At 37.2% G+C, this 19,872-nt stretch overlaps 1 protein-coding gene across 4 annotated transcripts in view; it reads left to right on the forward strand.

Moving 5' to 3' along the window:
• The window catches only part of OPHN1 (oligophrenin 1), a 629,407-nt gene that overhangs the window by 597,574 nt on the left and 11,961 nt on the right, over positions 1–19,872 (forward strand). The gene's annotated exons all lie outside the window — the stretch shown is intronic.

Below are 19,872 nucleotides of genomic sequence, written 5' to 3' on the forward strand. Positions count from 1 at the left end.
TTGCCATGCCCTCCTCCAGGGAATCTTCCCAACTCAGCGATTGAATCCAGGTCTCCCACATTGCAGGCAGATTCTTTACCAGCTAAATCATTTGGGAAGCCTAAGAATACTGGAGTAGGTAGCCTATTCCTTCTCTAGGGGATCTTCCTGACCCAGGAATCAAACCAGGGTCTCCTGCACTGCAGGTGGATTCGTTACCAGCTGAGCTACCAGGGAAGCCCAAGAATATAGAAACCATTCACAATAATCACTAGAATGTATGCTTTATGAGGGAGGGATTTTTGGCTGTTTTATTTACTTCTATGTCCCAAGTACTTAGCACAATGCCTGACTGTCACATAGTAGGTACTCATTGTTTGTAGAATAAATTAATAATAATGATATTATTTTTCCATTATAGGTTATTACAGGATATTGAATATAGTTCCTTGTGCTATATAGTTTGACCTTGTTCATCCATTCTATATATAATAGTTTGTATCTGCTAATCCCAGATTCCCCATCCATCCATCCTCCATATGACTCCCCCCTTGGCAGCCACAAGGCTGTTGTCTATGTCTATGACTCTTTTAAGGTTTCATGAAATAAGTTCATTTGTGTCATATTTTAGATTCCATGAATACTAGTGATACCATATTTGTCTTTCTCTTTCTGACTTACTTTACTTAGTATGATAATCTCTAGTTCTATCCATGTTTCTTCAAATGACATTTAGTTCATTCTATTTTTATGTTTGACTAGTATTCCATACAATGTATGCATACATATATATATACACACACACACACAGAGTGAGAGAGGATTCCCAGGTGGCCCTAGTAGTAAAGAATCTGCCTGCCAATGCAGGAGACACACGAGACTCAAGTTTGATCCCTGGGTTGGGAAGATCCCCGGGAACAGGTAATAGCAACCCACTTCAATATTCTTATCTGAAAAATTCCACAAACAGAAGAGCCTTGCAAGCTATAGTCCATGGGGTCGCAAAGAGACACAACTGAGTAACTGAGCATGCACACACAGAAACACACACACACACACACACATATTCTTTATCCATTCATCTCTCGATGGACATTTAGGTTGCTTCCATATGTCTTGGCAATATAAATAATGCTGCTGTGAACAGTGGTGTGCATGTATCTTTTTGAATTGATATTATTTATTAATATAATTTTTGCTGTCATTTATTTATTTCTACTTCCGTATGCATTATGGCATGCTCGCCACCAAGAATTTAGTTTCTGTCCATCACCATACAGTTTATTCCCTTTACTCATTTCACCCCCTCCTTCCCCTCTGGTAACCATTGCTCTGTTCTTTCTATTTGCATGTTTGTTTTGTTTTAGTTTGGTTTGTTCATTTATTTTGTTTTTTTTTTTCATTGATTAATTTTTGTCTTTTTTCCACATAAACAAAATCATACAGTATTTGTTTTTCTCTTCTTTCACTTAGCATAATATGCTTAAGGTTCACCCATGTTGTTGTGAATGACAGTATTTCATCTTTTTTTGACACAGTAGTATTCCTTTGGATATATCATATCTTTACTTATTCATCCATTGTTGGGGACTTAGGTTTTCCCCCATATCTTAGCTATTATAAATAATGGTGTGATGAACATAGAGTTGCATATATTTTTTGAAGTAGTATTTTCATGTTATTTGTATAATATCCAGAAGTGGAATAGCTGTATCATATGGTAGTTCTATTCTTAAGTTTTGAGGAATCTCCATACTGTGTTCTATAGTGGCTATACCAAGTTACATTGCCACCAACAGTATAAGAGGGTTCACTTTTCTCCACATTCCTTTCCAAAATTTGTTATTGTCTTTTAGGACATAGCCATTCTGATGGGCGTGATGTGATATCTCACTGGGGTTTTGATTTGCATTGTCCTAAGTGAAGAAAAACTAAAAAGCCTCTTGATGAAAGTGAAAGAGGAGTGAAAAAGTTGGCTTAAAGCTCAACATTCAGAAAATGAAGATTATGGCATCTGTTCCCATCACTTCATGGGAAATAGATGGGGAAACAGCAGAAACAGTGTCAGACTTTATTTTTGGGGGCTCCAAAATCACTGCAGATGGTGCTGCAGCCATGAAATTAAAAGACACTTACTCCTTGGAAGAAAAGTTATGACCAACCTAGATAGCATATTGAAAAGCAGAGACATTACTTTGCCAACAAAGGTCCGTCTAGTCAAGGCTATGGTTTTTCCAGTGGTCATGTATGGATTTGAGAGTTGGACTGTGAAGAAAGCTGAGCACTGAAGAATTGATGCTTTTGGACTGTGGTCTTGGAGAGCACTCTTGATAGTCCCTTGGACTGCAAGGAGATCCAACCAGTCCATTCTGCAGGAGATCAGCCCTGGTTGTTCTTTGGAGGGAATGATGCTAAAGCTGAAGCTCCAGTACTTTGGCCACCTCATGCGAAGAGTTGACTCATGGGAAAAAACTGATGCCGGGAGGGCTTGGGGGCAGGAGGAAAAGGGGACGACAGAGGATGAGATGGCTGGATGGCATCACTGACTCGATGGATGTGAGTTTGAGTGAACTTCGGGAGTTGGTGATGGACAGGGAGGCCTGGCGTGCTGCAATTCATGGGGTCGCAAAGAGTCGGACACGACTGAGTGACTGAACTGAACTGAATAATTAATGATCTTGGACACATTTTAATATTCCTGTTGGCTATCATTATGTCTTTTTTGGGAAAATGTCCATATAGCTCTTCTCTCCATTTTTATTTATTTTTTAATTTAAATTTATTTATTTTAATTGGAGGCTAATTACTTTACAATATTGTATTGGTTTTGCCATACATCAACATCAATACACCATGGGTGTACACGTGTTCCCTATCCTGACCCCCCTCCCACCTCCCTCCCCATATCATCCCTCTGGGTCATCCCAGTGCACCAGACCCAAGCATCCTGCATCCTGCATCGAACCTGGACTGGCGATTCGTTTCTTATGTGATATTATACATGTTTCAATGCCATTCTCCCAAATCATCCCACCCTCTCTCTCTCCCATGGAGTCCAAAAGACTGTTCTATACATCTGTGTCTCTTTTGCTGTCTCGCATACAGGGTTATCATTACCATCTTTCTAAATTCCATATATGTGTGTTAGTATACTGTATTGGTGTTTTTCTTTCCGGCTTACTTCACTCTGTATAATAGGCTCCAGTTTCATCCACCTCACTAGAACTGATTCAAATGTATTCTTTTTAATGGTTGAGTAATATTCCATTGTGTATATGTACCACAGCTTTCTTATCCATTCATCTGCTGATGGACATCTAGGTTGCTTCCATGTCCTGGCTATTATAAACAGTGCTGTGATGAACATTGGGGTACACGTGTCTATTTCAAATTTGGTTTCCTCAGTGTGTATGCCCAGCAGTGGGATTGCTGGGTCATAAGGCAGTTCTATTTCCAGTTTTTTAAGGAATCTCCACACTGTTCTCCATAGTGGCTGTACCAGTTTGCATTCCCACCAACAGTGTAAGAGGGTTCCCTTTTCTCCACAGCCTCTCCAGCATTTATTGCTTGTAGACTTCTGGATCACAGCCATTCTGACTGGTGTGAAATGGTACCTCATTGTGGTTTTGATTTGCATTTCTCTGATAATGAGTGATGTTGAGCATCTTTTCATGTGTTTGTTAGCCATCTATATGTCTTCTTTGCAGAAATATCTATTTAGTTCTTTGGCCCATTTTTTGATTGGGTCATTTATTTTTCTGGAATTGAGCTGTGGGTGTTGCTTGTTTTTTTTTTTTTTTTTTCTTTCTTTTTTCTTTTCTTTTATTATTTTTTTCTAATTTTATTTTATTTTTAACCTTTACATAATTGTATTAGTTTTGCCAAATATCAAAATGAATCCGCCACAGGTATACATGTGTTCCCCATCCCGAACCCTCCTCCCTCCTCCTCCCCCATACCATCCCTCTGGGCCGTCCCAGTGCACCAGCCCCAAGCATCCAGCATCGTGCATCGAACCTGGACTGGCAACTCGTTTCCCTACATGATATTTTACATGTTTCATTGCCATTCTCCCAAATCTTCCCACCCTCTCCCTCTCCCACAGAGTCCATAAGACTGTTCTATACATCAGTGTCTCTTTTGCTGTCTCGTACACCGGGTTATTGTTACCATCTTTCTAAATTCCATATATATGCATTAGTATACTGTATTTATGTTTTTCCTTCTGGCTTACTTCACTCTGTATAATAGGCTCCAGTTTCATCCACCTCATTATATTTTTGAGATTAGTTGTTTGTCAGTTGCTTCATTTGCTATTATTTTTTCCCATTCTGAAGGCTGTCTTTTCACCTTGCTTGTAGTTTCCTTTGTTGTGCAAAAGCTTTTAATTTTAATTAGGTCCCATTTGCTTATTTTTGCTTTTATTTCCAGTATTCTGGGAGGTGGTTCATAAAGGATCCTGCTGTGATTTATGTCGGAGAGTGCTTTGCGTATGTTCGCCTCTAGGAGTTTTATAGTTTCTGGTCTTATGTTTAGATCTTTAATCCATTTTGAGTTTATTTTTGTATATGGTGTTAGAAAGTGCTCAAGTCATTCTTTTACAAGTGGTTGACCAGTTTTCCCAGCACCACTTGTTAAAGAGATTGTCTTTTCTCCATTATATATTCTTGCCTCCTTTGTCAAAGATAAGGTGTCCATATGTGCATGGATTTATCTCTGGGCTTTCTATTTTGTTCCATTGATCTCTATTTGTGCCAGTACCATACTGTCTTGATGACTGTGGCTTTGTAGTACTTTCAGCAATTATATGTCAATAAAATGGACAACGTGGAAGAAATGGACAAATTCTTAGAAAAGTACAACTTTCCAAAACTGAACCAGAAAGAAATAGAAAATCTTAACAGACGCATCACAAGCACGGAAATTGAAACTGTAATCAGAAAACTTCCAGCAAACAAAAGCCCACGTCCAGATAGATTCACAGCTGAATTCTACCAAAAATTTAGAGAAGAGCTAACACCTATCCTACTCAAACTCTTCCAGAAAATTGCAGAGGAAGGTAAACTTCCAATCTCATTCCATGAGGCCACCATCACTCTAATACCAAAACCTGACACAGATGCCACTAAAAAAGAAAACTACAGGCCAATATCACTGATAAACATAGATGCAAAAATCCTTAACAAAATTCTAGCAATCAGAATCCAACAACACATGAAAAAGATCATACACCGTGGCCAAGTGGGCTTTATCCCAGGAATGCAAGGATTCTTCAATATCCACAAATCAATCAATGTAACATTAACAAATTGAAAAATAAAAGCCATATGATTGTCTCAATAGATGCAGAGAAAGCCTTTGACAAAATTCAACATCCATTTATGATAAAAACTCTCCAGAAAGCAGGAATAGAAGGAACATACCTCAACATAATAAAAGCTATATATGAAAAACCTACAGCAAACATTGTCCTCAATGGTGAAAAATTGAAAGCATTTCCCCTAAAGTCAGGAACAAGACAAGGGTGCCCACTTTCACCACTGCTATTCAACATAGTTTTGGAAGTTTTGGCCACAGCAATCAGAGCAGAAAAAGAAATAAAAGGAATCCAAATTGGAAAAGAAGTAAAACTCTCACTGTTTGCAGATGACATGATCCTCTACATAGAAAACCCTAAAAACTCCACCAGAAAATTACTATAGCTAATCAATGAATATAGTAAAGTTGCAGGATGTAAAATCAACACACAGAAATCCCTTGCATTCCTATACACTAATAATGAGAAAACCGAAAGAGAAATTAAGGAAACAATTCCATTCACCATTGCAACGGAAAGAATAAAATACTTAGGAATATATCTACCTAAAGAAACTAAAGACCTATGTATAGAAAACTATAAAACACTGGTGAAAGAAATCAAAGAGGACACTAATAGATGGAGAAATATACCATGTTCGTGGATTGGAAGAATCAATATAGTGAAAATGAGTATACTACCCAAAGCAATCAATAGATTCAATGCAATCCCTATCAAGCTACCAACGGTATTTTTCACAGAGCTAGAACAATTAATTTCACAATTTGTATGGAAATACAAAAAACCTCGAATAGCCAAAGCAGTCTTGAGAAAGAAGAATGGAACTGGAGGAATCAACCTGCCTGACTTCTCTCCATTTTTAAAGTAGGTTGTTCAGGGTTTTTTGTTGTTGAGATACATGAGTTCTTTAAATGTTTTGGACATTAACCCCTTATAAGCTATATGATTCAAAAGTATTTTCTCTCACTCAGTAGATTGTCTTTTCTTTTTTGTGGAAGGTTTCCTTTGCTCTGCAGAAGTTTGATATAGTCCTATTTAGTTTGATATAATCCTGTTTGCTTATTTTTATTTTGCTTCCCTTGCCTGAGGAAAATATTTAAAAAGATATTGCTAAGATCAATGTCAAAGTGTGTAGTGCATATGTTTTCTTCTAGGAGGGCAATGGTTTCAGGCATTACATTCAAGTCTTTATTTTGAGATGATTTTTTTGTATGTTGTGAGATAGTGGTCTAGTTTGTTTCTTTCTTTTTTTGTGGCTGTGCAGTTTTCCTAGTACCATTTATTGAAGAAAATATCTTTGTCCATTCTAAGATCTTTAATCCTTTGTCATAAATTAATTTTCCGTATATTTGTGGGTTTATTTCACCGTTCTGAATTGTGTTTTATTGATATATGTGTCTGTTTTTCTATCAACACCATGCTGTTTGATTACAAGAATTTTATAATATAGATTAAAATCAGGGATTATAATACCTACGGCTTTGTTCTTTTTTTTCAAAATTGCTTTGACTTTTTGGCTTCTTTTATGGTTCCATATATTTTAGAATTGTTTGTTCTATTTCTATTAAAGCTGTCATTGGGATTTTGATAAGCATTGCCCTAAACCAGTAGATTGCTTTTGGTAGTATGAGCATTTTATTATTTTTTGATTCACTTATTTTATTTTTTTAAATTTTTTTTCTATTTTTTAATATAAACTTATATATTTTAATTGGAGGCTAATTACTTTACAATATTGTATTGGTTTTGCCATACATCGACATGAATCTGCCACGGGTGAACTCGTATTTTTTGATTTATTTTTTTAAACTTTTATTTTGAATTGAAGTATAGATGGTTAGCAACGTTATGATCATTTCAAGTGAACAACAAAGGGACTCAGCCATACATATACATGTATCCATTCTCCCCCAAATTCCTCTCCCATCCAGGCTGCCACAGCATTGATAAGAGTTCCATGTGCTATACAGTTGGTTCTTGTTGGTTATCCACTTTAAATATAGCAGAGTGTACATGTCCATCACAAAGTTCTTCCCACCCCTCACAAGCAACCATAAATTCATTCTCTCAGTCTATGAGTCTCTTTCTATGTTGTAAGTAAATTCATCTGTATCATTTCTTTTTAGAATCCACATATAATGGATGTCATATCATGTTTCTCCTTCTCTATCTGACTTACTTCACTCAGTATGACTATCTCTAGATCCATTCATGTTGCTGCAAATGGCACTATTTCATTCTTCTTAATGGCTGAGTAATATTCCATTGAATATATGTACCACATCTTTATCCCTTTCCCTATGGGTGAACATGTAGGTTGCTTTCATGTTTTGGCTATTGTAAACAGTGCTACAATGTTAGGGTGCATGTATCCTTTTGGATCATGTTTTTCTCTGGATATATGCCCAGGAGTTGGATTGCAGGGTTATATGGTAGCTCAAATTTTTAGGTTTTTAAAGAACCTCCATACCATTCTCCATAGTGGCTTTTCCAACTTACATTCACGCCAACAGTGCCCGAGGGTTCCCATCTCTCCACACCCTCTCTAGCATTTATTGTTTGTGGATTTTTTGATGACAGCCATTCTGGCTGGTGTGAGGTGATAATTCACTATAGTTTTGATTTGCGTTACTCTAATAAATAGCAATGTTGAACATCTTTTGGTGTGCCTCTTGACTATTTGTATGTCTTCTGTGGAGAAATGTCTACTTAGGTCTTCTACCCATTTGTTGATTGGGTTGTTTGTTTTGATGCTGATAAGTGTCATGAGCTGTTTATAAATGTTGGAGTCTAATCCCTTGTCAGTCACATAATTTACAAATATTTTCTCCCAACCTGTGGATTGTCTTTTCATTTTTTATTGTTTCCATCACTATGCAAAATCTTTTGAGTTTAAGTAGATCCCATTTATTTATTTTTGTTTTAATTTCCATTATTCTGGGAGTTGGATTAAAAAAAGATATTGCTGCAATTTACATCAGAGAGTGTTCTGCCTATGTTTTCCCTTGGGAGTTTTATAGTGTTTGGTTTCACATTTAGATCTTTAATACATTTTGAGCCTTCTTTGTTTATGGTGTTAAAGAATGATCTAATTTCATTTTTGCATGTAACTTTCCAGTTTTCCCAGCACGATTTGTTGAAGAGAGTTTCTTTCAATCATTGTGTAGTCGTGCTTCCTTTGTCATAAATTAATTAACCATAGGTGCAAGGGTTTATTTCTGGGCTTTCTATCCTGTTCCTTGGACTATATTTCTATTTTGTGCCAGTACCATACTATTTTGATAACAGTAACTTTATAGTATAGTCTTAAGTCAGGGACCTATTCCTCCAGCTCTTTCTCAAGATTGCTTTGGCTATTCAGGGTCTTTTGTGTCTACATAAATATCTTGAGATTTTCTATTCTAGCTCTCTGAAAAAATGTCATTGTTAATTTGATAAGAATTGTGTTGAGTCCAATCCATGAGCATGGAATATCTTTCCGTCTGTGTGTGTCTTCTTCATTTTCTTTCATCAGCATCTTATAGTTTTGGGAGTACAGGTCTTTTTACTCCTTAGGTAGATTTATTCCTAGTTATTTTGATCTTTTTGGTGTGATGGTAAATGGAATTGTTTCTTGAATTTCTCTTTCTGATCTTTCCTTGTTAGTGTATAGAAATGCAAAAGATTTCTGTTGTTAATTTTGTAACCTGCATCTTTATCAAATTCATTGATTAGCTCCAGTAGTTTTCTGGTGTCATCTTTAGGGTATTCTATTTATAGTATCATGTCATCTGCAAAGAGTGGTGATTTAACTTCTTTTCCAATTGAATTCCCTTTACTTTCTTTCTTCATCTGATTTCTCTGACTTCCAAAACTGTTGAATAAAAGTGGTGAGAGTGGACTTCCTTATCTTGGCCCTGATTTAGAGGAAATGCCTGCAGCTTTTCACCAATAAGTAAGATGCTACTGCTGCTAAGTCGCTTCAGTCATGTCCGACTCTGTGCGACCCCATGGACTGCAGCCTACCAGGCTCCTCTGTCCATGGAATTTTCCAGGCAAGAGTACTGGAGTAGGGTGCCATTGCCTTTTCCAATACACCCTACTATATATAAAATAATAATCAACAAGGACCTCCTGTATAGTACAGGGAACTCTACTCAATATTCTGTAATAATATATATGGCAAAAGAATCTGATAAAGATTGATGTTAGCTGTAGGTTTGTCATATATAGCCTTTATTATGTTGAGGTATGTTCTTTCTGTGCCAACTTTCTGCCAAGATTTTTATCATAAATGGGTGCTGTAATTTGTCAAAAGCTTTTCCTGCATTTATTGAGATGATCATATGTTTTTTATTCTTCAGTTTGTTGATGTGGTTTATCACATTGATTGATTTGCAGATATTGAAAACTCTGCATCCCTGGGATGAATCCCACTTGATCATTTTGTATGTTCTTTTTAATGTATTGTTGAATTCAGATTGCTAGTATTGCTAGTTTAGGATTTTTGCATCTATGTTTATCAGTGATGCATGTGTGCACGCTAAGTTGCTTCAGTTGTGTCCAACTGTTTTTGATCCTATGGACATAGCCCACCAGTCTCCTCTGTCCATGGGATTCCCCAGGCAAGAATGCTGGAAGATTGCCATGCCCTCCTTCCAGGGATCTTCCTGACCCAGGGATCAAACCCACGTCTCTTAGGTCTACTGCATTGGCAGGTGGGTTCTTTTCCACTAGTGCTATCAGTGATATTGGCCTGTAATTTTATTTTTTTTGGTATATGTTTTCCTGATTTTGATATCAGGGTTACGATGGCCTCATAGACTGAATTTGGAAGTTTCCTATCTTCTGCATTTTTTTTTTTTTTTTTGGAAAAAGTTTGAGAAGGATAGGTTTTAACCCTTCTCTACATGTTTGATATAATTCACCTGATGTGAAGCCCTTAGGTCCTGGACTTTTGTTTTTTGAGAGTTTTTCAATCATAGTTTCAATTTCAGTACTTTTGATTCATCTGTCCATATTTTTTATTTCCTCTTGGTTCAATCTTGGGAGACTGTACCTTTCTAAAAATTTGTCCATTTATTCAAGGTTGTCCATTTTATAGGCATACAGTTTCTCATAGTAGTCTCTTATGATCCTTGGTATTTCTGTGGATCAATTATAACTTCTCCATTTTCATTTCAAATTTTGTTGATTTGAGTCCTCTCCCTTGTTTCTTGAGTCTGGCCAAAAGTTTATCAATTTTGTTTATCTTTTCAAGGAACAAGATTTTAGTTTCATTGATCTTTCCAGTTGTTTTCTTTGTCTCTACTTCATTTATTTCTGCTCTGATCTTTATGATTTCTTTCCTTCTATTAACTTTAGGGTTTTTTTGTTCTTTTTTCTCTGGTTGTTTTAAGTGTAAAGTTAGGTTGTTTGAGATTTTTCTTATTTCTTGAGGTAAGATTTTATAAATTTCCTTCTTAGAACTGCTTTTGCTGCACCCCGTAGGTTTTGGACTGTTGCACTTTCATTTTCATTTGTCTCTAGGTATTTTTAATTTCCTCTTTGATTCCTTCAGTGACCCATTTGTTGTTTAGTAACATATTGTTTAACTGCCATGTGTTTGTGTTTTTATGATTTTTCCTTGCAGTTTATTTCTAATCTAACGTTGTGATCTATAAAGATTCTTGAAATCATTTCAATTTTTTTTAAATTTTCCAAGGCTCATCTTTGTTTATTTTCATTTTATTGCATTTTGTTTATCAATGAAAATAGTTCTTTGATGGAATCTTTAGAATTTTCTTTAGATAAAACAAAACAATGTGGTAGTTTTACTTTTCCCTTTCCAATTTAGATGCATCTTATTTATTTTTCTTGCCTAATTGCTCTGGCTAAGACTTCCAGTTTTATGTTTAATAAGAGTGATGAGAGTGGGCATCCTTGTCTTACTCCTTTTCTTGAAGGGATAGCTTTTGGTTTTTCACCATTGAGTATGATGTTAGCTACACATATATAATATGCAGTCTGTAACCTTCACTATGTTGAAGTACTTCCTTCTATACCCATTTTGTTGAAAATTTTTATAATTTGTGTGTATTGAATCTTGTCAAATACTTTTTCTGCCTCTATTGAGATATTTTTTTATTTTTCATTTTGTTCAGTTCAGTTCAGTTGCTCAGCCATGTCCGACTCTTGGCGACCCCATGAATTACTCAAACTCATGTCCATCAAGTCATGTTAATGTGCTGTAAACATTGATTGATTTGCACATAATGAACTATCCTTGCATCCCTGGAGTAAATCTCACTTGATCATGATGTTTGATATTTTTAATGTATTGTATTTGATTTGCTAATATTTTGAGATTTTTTACATCCATGTTTACCAGGAATAATGGCCTATAACTGTGTGTGTGTGTGCGTGTGTTGTCCTTGTTTGGTTTTGGTATCAGGATAATGTTTGCCTTGTGAAATAAGTTAGGAAGTGTTCTCTCCTCTTTAATTTTTTAGAAAAACTTGAGGAAAATACATATTACATCACCTTTGAATGTTTGGTATAAACCACCTGGGAAGCTGTCTGGTCATGGACTTTTGATTATTAGAGGTTTTGTTTACTGCTTTAATCTCTGTATTAGTAATCAGTCTATTCAGATTTTTCTATTTCTTCATGACTTAGTTTTGGAAGATTGAGATTCAAAGAATTTGTCCATTTCTTCTAGGTTGGGCAATTTGTTGACATATATTTTTGGCTGCTCATATCATTGTCTTACAATTATTTGTATTTCTGTGGTATCTGTTATTTCTGTTCTTTCATTTCTAATTTTATTTATCAGAGACTTTTACTTTTCTCCTTTTTTCTTAGTGTCTAGCTAAAGGTTTATTAATATTTCTTTTCATCATTTCAAAGAATCAGCTCTTAGTTTCTTTGACCTTTTCTATTACCTTTTTGGTCTCTGTTTCAATTTACTTTCACTCTGATCTTTATTATTTCTTTTCTTGTACTGACTTTGGGCTTCATTTCCCCCTTTTTTTTCTAGTTCATTTATGTGTAAGGTTAGATAGTTTCTTTGAGGTTTATTATTTTTGTTTTTAAAAGGTTCTTTGTTTATTATTTATGTTTGGTTGTGCTCAGTCTTCATTGCTGTGTGGACTTTAGTTGAAGCAAGAGGGGGCTACTCTCTAGTTGCAGTGTACAGGCTTCTCATTTCAGTGGCTTCTCTTGTTGCTGACATGGGCTCTAGGGCATTCAAGCTTCAGTAGTTGCAGCACTTGAGCTCAGTAGTTGCGGTTCCTGGGCTTTAGAGAACAGGTGCAATAGTTGTGATGAATGGGCTTAGTTGCTCTGTGGCATGTGGGATCTTCCTAGACCAGAGATCAAACCTGTGTCCCTGCGTGGAGGCAGATTCTTTACCACTAAACCACAAGGGAAACCCTAAATTTTATATATTGGGGTAGCCTCTATTGCTATAAACTTCTCTCTAGTACCACTTTTGCTGCATCTAATATATTTAAGTATGCCATGTTTTCACTTTTACTTGTCTTTAGGTAATTTTCAATGTCTACTTTAATTTATTTGTTATCTCAATAGTTGTTCAGTAGTATGTTGTTCATTCTCCACATATTTATAATTCTTAAATATTCTTATAGTTGATTACTAGTTTCATTCCATGATTAGAAAAGGTGCCTGATATGATTTCAATTTTCTTAAATTTATTGAGACTTATTTTTTGTCCCAACATATAGTCTTTCCTTGAGAATGTTCCATGTGCACTTGAGAGGAACATATATTCTGCTACATTTAGATGGAATGTTGTGTATGAACCTATTAAGTCTATCTGCTCTACTGTTTCATTTAAGACTTCTGTTTCCTTGTTAACTTTCTGTATGGATGATCTATTAATTGATGTAAGTGAGGAGTTAAAGTCCCCTACAATTACTGTGTTGCTATCAATTTCTCACTTTTTTGTTGTTGTTCAGTCACTAAGTCATGTCCAACCTTTTGTGACAATATGGACTGCAGCACGCCAGCCTTCTCTGTCCTTCACTATTTCCTGGAGTTTGCTCAAACTCATGTCCATTGAGTCAGTGATACCATTCAACCAGTTACCTCTTTCAATTTAAGCCTGAATTTTACAATAAGGAGCTCATGATCTGAGCCACAGTCAGCTCCAGGTCTTGTTTTTGCTGAGTGTATAGAGCCTCTCCATCTTCAGCTGCAAAGATATAATCAATCTGATTTATATATTGACCATCTGATGATGTCCATGTGTAGTGTCTTCTCTTGTGCTATTGGAAGAGGGTGTTTGCTGTGACTAGTGCGTTCTCTTGGCAAAACTCTGTTAGCCTTTGCCCTGCTTCATTTTGTACTCAAAAGCCAAACTTGCTTGTCACTCTAGGTATCTCTTGACGTCCTACTTTTGCATTCCAGTTCCCTCTGATGAAAAGGACATCTCTTTCTGGTATTAGTTCCAGAAGGTATTGAAGGTCTTAATAGAACTGTTCAACTTCAGCTTCTTCATCATTAGTGGTTGGGGCGTCGATTTGGATTATTGTGATGTTGACCACAAAGGATGAGATGGTTGGATGGCATCACTGACTCAATGGACATGAGTTTGAGCAAGCTCTGGGAGATGGTGAAGGGCAGGGAAGCCTGGAGTGCTGCAGTCCATGGGGTTACAAAGTTCAAAGACACCTGAGCAACTGAACAACAACAGCAACTGTGATGTTGAATGGTTTACCTTGGCAATGAACCAAGATCATTCTGTCATTTTTGACATTGCACCCATGAACTGCATTTCAGATTCTTTTGTTGACAATGAGGGCTACTCAAGTCCTAAGAAATCTATAAATGCTATGATTCTTTAGTTATGGTCATTTGATAGAGAATGGGGAGGGAGGGAACAAGTTGAGCTGGAGAGGCAGATCCAATTTATAGTAAAAGTCATGTTAAAGTCCAAGGTTAAACATAAATTACAAGGAAATACAATTTGGTATAAATACCACTAAGCTGAAAAGGCTTAGTGAAGCCTCAGGTGTGACTTAGGCTCCAGAGTCTCTGAGACGTGAATGTGAATCTTGGTCCTGCTTCATCCTAGTTGTGGGACCTTGGAGAAGTCACAGCCTCTCTGAGCCCAGTTTTCTAACTTGTAAAATGAAGATATTTATGTGTATAGGATTGCAATAATGATGAAATGAGATACCTATATAGTTAGCACATAAGGAGTATTCAGTTTAAGGTAGCATTTATTTTGATTTTACAGGCATCCAGTTACTAACTACATGATCTTAATGAGGTAAACTTCACTTCTCTGAGCCAGTTTTCTCAACTGTAAGTGAAGACAATGCCTATATTGCAAGCAAGATTTTTTTTTTGGTGTTTGAGTAAGATTAGGTATACAGAACTTCTGGTAATATAATAGAAGTTTGAAAATGATAGTGCTGCTGCTACTGCTGCTAAGTCGCTTCAGTCGTGTCCAACTCTGTGCAACCCCAGAGATGGCAGCCCACCAGGCTCCCCCGTCCCAGGGATTCTCCAGGCAAGAACACTGGAGTGAGTTGCCATTTCCTTCTTCAATTCATGAAAGTGAAAAGTTAAAGTGAAGTCACTCAGTCGTGGCCGACTCTTAGCGACCCCATGGACTGCAGCCTACCAGGCTCCTCCATCCATGGGATTTTCCAGGCAAGACTACTGGAGTGGGGTGCTATTGCCTTCTCCGGGTGCTACTGATTGGGTAACAGCCTTTTAGGAAGTGGCAGGCATGGAAGATGGTAGATGTTTATTCTTCTATATTCTAGAGCTGATGAGAAGCCTCAAGCTCTAAATGTTGAGGTTATAAAAGAGCTCAGAGCCATTTTTTCCACCCTCAGCCTCTCTCTGACCATGCCAAACACTCAGAAATAGGAGGACCATTGATAAGGGGAAGGGGCAAGGAAGGCTTCTTAGCCATCTTCCTCAAAGTCCAGCCTTTTGACAATCCTACCCCAGGGAACTCTCCCTTAACCCATTTCTTTTGGCACCCAAGTTTGACCCTTTAGTGTGGATGCTGAGTTACAATATCCATGCTTATTTTCCATGAGTATGACTCATTCTTCAACTCAGTTTTAAGCCTCTGGATGGCAAAGTCTATGTCAAATCATTTGTTTGCATCTCTTGTGACAGCATAAGGCTGGGCAAAAAAAAAAAAAAAACCCTCAAGAAACACTCAATAAATTGAATACCTTTCAGTTTATATTTTAGAATAACCCTCATATTTCGGTATATCATGTTTGTGTGTATCACAGATGGCACAAATGGGGACTTGAAAATGGAAAGCTTTTCCTGTTGTCCTTCTAATGGAGTGAGCTACATTTTTCTTTTCTCAATGAATATTAAATAACATCTAAATGCAAAGCAATGTACTTGGGCCCTTGCTGACTACAGAGAGGGATCTCACCTAGATCTAGCTCTCAGGTTGCTCCATCTTAATCAGGGAGGTAAAACCAACAAAACAAAGAGCCCTGAATCAAAGTACAAGGTGATTGGTGCTGTAAGAGTGAGAGAAAGGAATTTGCAGCATATTAGGCTTCCAAAAGATATGAAACTTAAGTTGAATCTTGATGGATGATGCAAATTGCGGTATATAATAAGGAATAGAGGGCATCTGAGAAAGAGATTATTAATTGTAGGATGTGTACGTGGAACAAGAAGTAATACGATTTGTGTAGACTATAGGATATGTGAAGAGGAATGGTGGAAAGGTAGACCAGAATGATCAGTTGAATTGAGACCGAAGAAGGTAATAAATTCCAGGTTTAAAAATGTTTGTGCTTATACTGCAGATAACAGGGAGCTGTGAAATCTAAATCTAACTATTATCTATCTAGCTATCTGGAGATTTTTTTTCAAACTAGTTAGGTACATGATCAGAACAGTCTTTTAGAGTAGCATATGAAGGTCAGCAGGGAAAGATATAGGCCTATAGACTTATATCATGGACCCATTGATCTGGAAAGCAGTCCAAGTCCACATTGTAAAGGTAGGGAAATGATCCATTCAAGGTCACACAGCAAGTTAGTTTTAGTATTAATACTGAAATCTAGGTCTCTTGACTCCTGGGTATTGTTACTCTTCCCTATCTAACTCAGTTTGACTTGTGGCTTTGCTGTGACATTAGAGGTAAGAGAGAACAACATTGGGGTCTTTCAACCAAGAAAGCCCTTTGCTACTACTTTGAAGTTCGACTTATAATGAAACATCCATTTGTAGCTCCCAATAAAGAACCTTACAGCTGAACTGGTGAATCCGCCTGCAATGCAGGACACCATGGTTCAATTCCTGGGTGGGGGATATCCCCTGGAGAAGGGATAGGCTACTCACTCCAGTATTCTCAGGCTTCCCTGGTGGCTCAGATGGTAAAGAATCCACCTGCAATGTGGGACACCTGGCTTTGATCCCAGAATTGGGAAGATCCCCTGGAGAAGGGAGTGGCTACTCACTCCCTTATTCTGGCCTGGAGAATTCCATGGACAGAGGATCCTGGCAGGCTACAGTACATGGGGTCACAAAGAGTCGGACATGACTTAGTGACTTTCACTTTCATAAAGAGCCTAGGAAGATGCAACTCTAATGACATTTGTTTTACAAGGCCTTAGGTTGATGTCTATTTGGATGTGCCTGAAACTGGTAAATGAATAGGTTTCATGTTTCAGGGAGTGTCATCCAGTTCTCTCATCAAAGGAAATGATAGCCTTAGGGTGGACACAGCTTCAGGTAGAAATGTTTTCTGGCTCTGACTGAAGTGTATGCTTCCTATCCAGTACTCACTCCAGCAACCAGTAGAAATGGAACAGTGTTGTCAATTGTTTTAATCTGATCTGCAGGTGAGCAAGCACCATCATGTGGCTAGAGGTTCTCAACTATGGCTATACATAGCGTCACTTGGGGAACTTTTAGAAAATATCCATACCCAGGTCCTACCCTAATCAATTAAACTGGGATCTCTGGCTATTCGGTCCCCAGTACTATATAATTTCAATGTTCTCTATGTTTAGCCAGGGTTGAAAATCACTGGTACTTGTGACTACTTGGGCTTTGGAAAGTAGATAGACCAGGATCTATTGCCAATTAACTATGAGGTTGCTTCTCATCTCTCTGTTTCCTCAGCTGTAGTACAGGTATAATACTTTTTATCTTTCAGGGTTATGGCTAGTGTTAAATGAGAGTATGTGCATAAAGCACTGACTATAGTATCATAGTATCTAGAACAGAGCAGGTGTTCAATTAAAATGGTAGCTAAATTTTTATCACTTATTTTATTATCATTATCATTATTGTTATCATTTATAACTTTTTCCTTTTTAATTTATTTTTTATTGAAGGATAATTGCTTTACAGAATTTTGTTGTTTTCTATCAAACCTCAGCATGAATCAGCCATAGGTATACATATACCCCTCCCATTTGAACCTTCCTCCTATCTCCCTCCCCATCCCACCCCTGTAGATTGATACAGAGCCCCTGTTTGAGTCTCCTGAGCCATACAGCAAATTCCCGTTGGATATCTATTTTACATATGGTAATGTAAGTTTCCATGTTACTCTTTCCATACATCTCACCCTCTCCTCCCCTCTCCCCATGTCCATAGTCTATTCTCTATGTCTGTTTCTCCACTGCTGCCCTGCAAATAAATTCTTCAGTACCATTTTTTCTAGATTCCATATATGTGCATTAAAATATGATATTTATCTTTCTCTTTCTGACTCACTTCATTTTTACTACTACTAACAACAACACAGCAAACACTGGGAAGAACAGTGGATGCAGAAATAGGAGTTATAAGTCTTAGTCCTCTCTCTACCACTTACTTAATTATGTGATCGTGGATGAGTGAGTTCACCTTTCCAAACCTTAGTTTACTTCTCTGTAAAATGGAAAAGATAAGACCCATCTGCTATTCTTTCCTCACAAGCTTATTGTGAACATCAATAGTTATCTGGAAGAGTACTTTGAATGGTATAACATTTTAGAAAACTTAGATTATTATTATTATTTTGGTCATTATTTAGCTACAATTCTGTGTACATGACCTGGTGCTAAGGGGAATGATGTGTCCAGAAATGTAAGATACAGCCTAGATGGGGAGACAGAATTTCTCTGTGTGTGACTGAATAGTACTTGGCTCATATCACCATTAGAGCACAAATCATACCGTATTATCATTATCATTTTTTTTCATATCTGTCTCCCTCACAAGAATGACTAGCTAGAGGAATGAAAAAACCCTACAGAGCAATATATGTATTTTATGAGCATTTACATGGATGGAAATTACCTATGCCAGGTGGAGTGTTCAGAGGATTGAGATTTGAGCTGAGTGTTTAGGGGTGGTTTCAGTACAGATTGGGCTTCCCAGGTGGCTCAGGGGGTAAAGCATCTGCCTGCAATGCGGGACACCCAGGTTTGATACCTGGATCAGGAAGATCCCCTGGAGAAGGAAATGGCAACCCACTCCAGTATTCTTGCCTGGAGAATCCCATGGACGGAGGAGCCTAGTAGGCTACAGTCCACGGGGTCGCAAAGAGTCAGACATGACTAAGCAACTTCACTTTCTTTCTTTTCTTTTTCTTTCAATACAGATCAAACATGAAAACAGGGGTATATATCAGACAAGAAGCAGGGCAGAGTCTAACACTTACTTATCCCAGCTGTCACCTAGGTACTCTCTATCAGCCATCTAATTTAGTTCTTAAAACTACCTCGTGAGGAGGGGTTATTATACCCATTTCTCAGCTGAATACCTTGATAGTCAAAGAGTTGAAATAACTGTCCAGGGTCTCACAGCTTAAAAGTAGCAGAACAAGGCCTAAAAGCCAGATCTGCCCAACTCAAGACTCTGTACTTTCTACACTGTACCATACTGTCTCATCTAAAAGTAAGAACCAAGGGATTGCTTTGATAGGGCCAGTGAGGAGACTGGTTTAACAAAAGTAGAGCTGGAGTTAAAGTCCAGTGTTAGTGCCTGGGATAATAATTTGGGACCAACTCATAGAGGGCCTTGAATTTTTGCTAGGGAGTTTGAACTTTATCCTGTACGTTTTATAGCCACTGAGAAAATCTAGAAAAGCAATTTTCAAATACTTAAGGATTATGGATTAAAGTTGATTTTTTTACATTTACCTTAAAAAGTTTTGTAGAAGAAAAAATGATTATCAAGGTTTACTGACAAAAACTGAGTGAATATCAAAATCTGATAACACTCTTGCATAGTTACACATGTGTCTATTTCCGGATGGGGTTCATCAGGCCATGAATATTTCTGTGGCCTTTTCTTCAGTTAATATTATTTTATATGAATACCTTTTTCACCTAGCCTAAATCTTTGTTATTTCATGCATAATATGTATTGGTTAAATGCCTGTAAGAATTTAATTATTTCCTTTGTGCTTGAGTCTGACTTTGTGCTACTAAGAAACATGTTTTTGTGCTGATTGCTTATTTTTTCCTCTTGGGTTAATTTCTTTGGTCTGTTCTTCAAAGTGGATCAACTGGATCAATGAGCATGAACTGTCTCATATATATTATTTTGCATTTCATCCACATTGTTCCACAATTCTTGATGTCAGGCTATCTAGATAGAGT

This window comes from Bos mutus, chromosome X (assembly GCF_027580195.1).
Source record: "Bos mutus isolate GX-2022 chromosome X, NWIPB_WYAK_1.1, whole genome shotgun sequence".
Classification (NCBI taxonomy): domain Eukaryota; kingdom Metazoa; phylum Chordata; class Mammalia; order Artiodactyla; family Bovidae; genus Bos; species Bos mutus.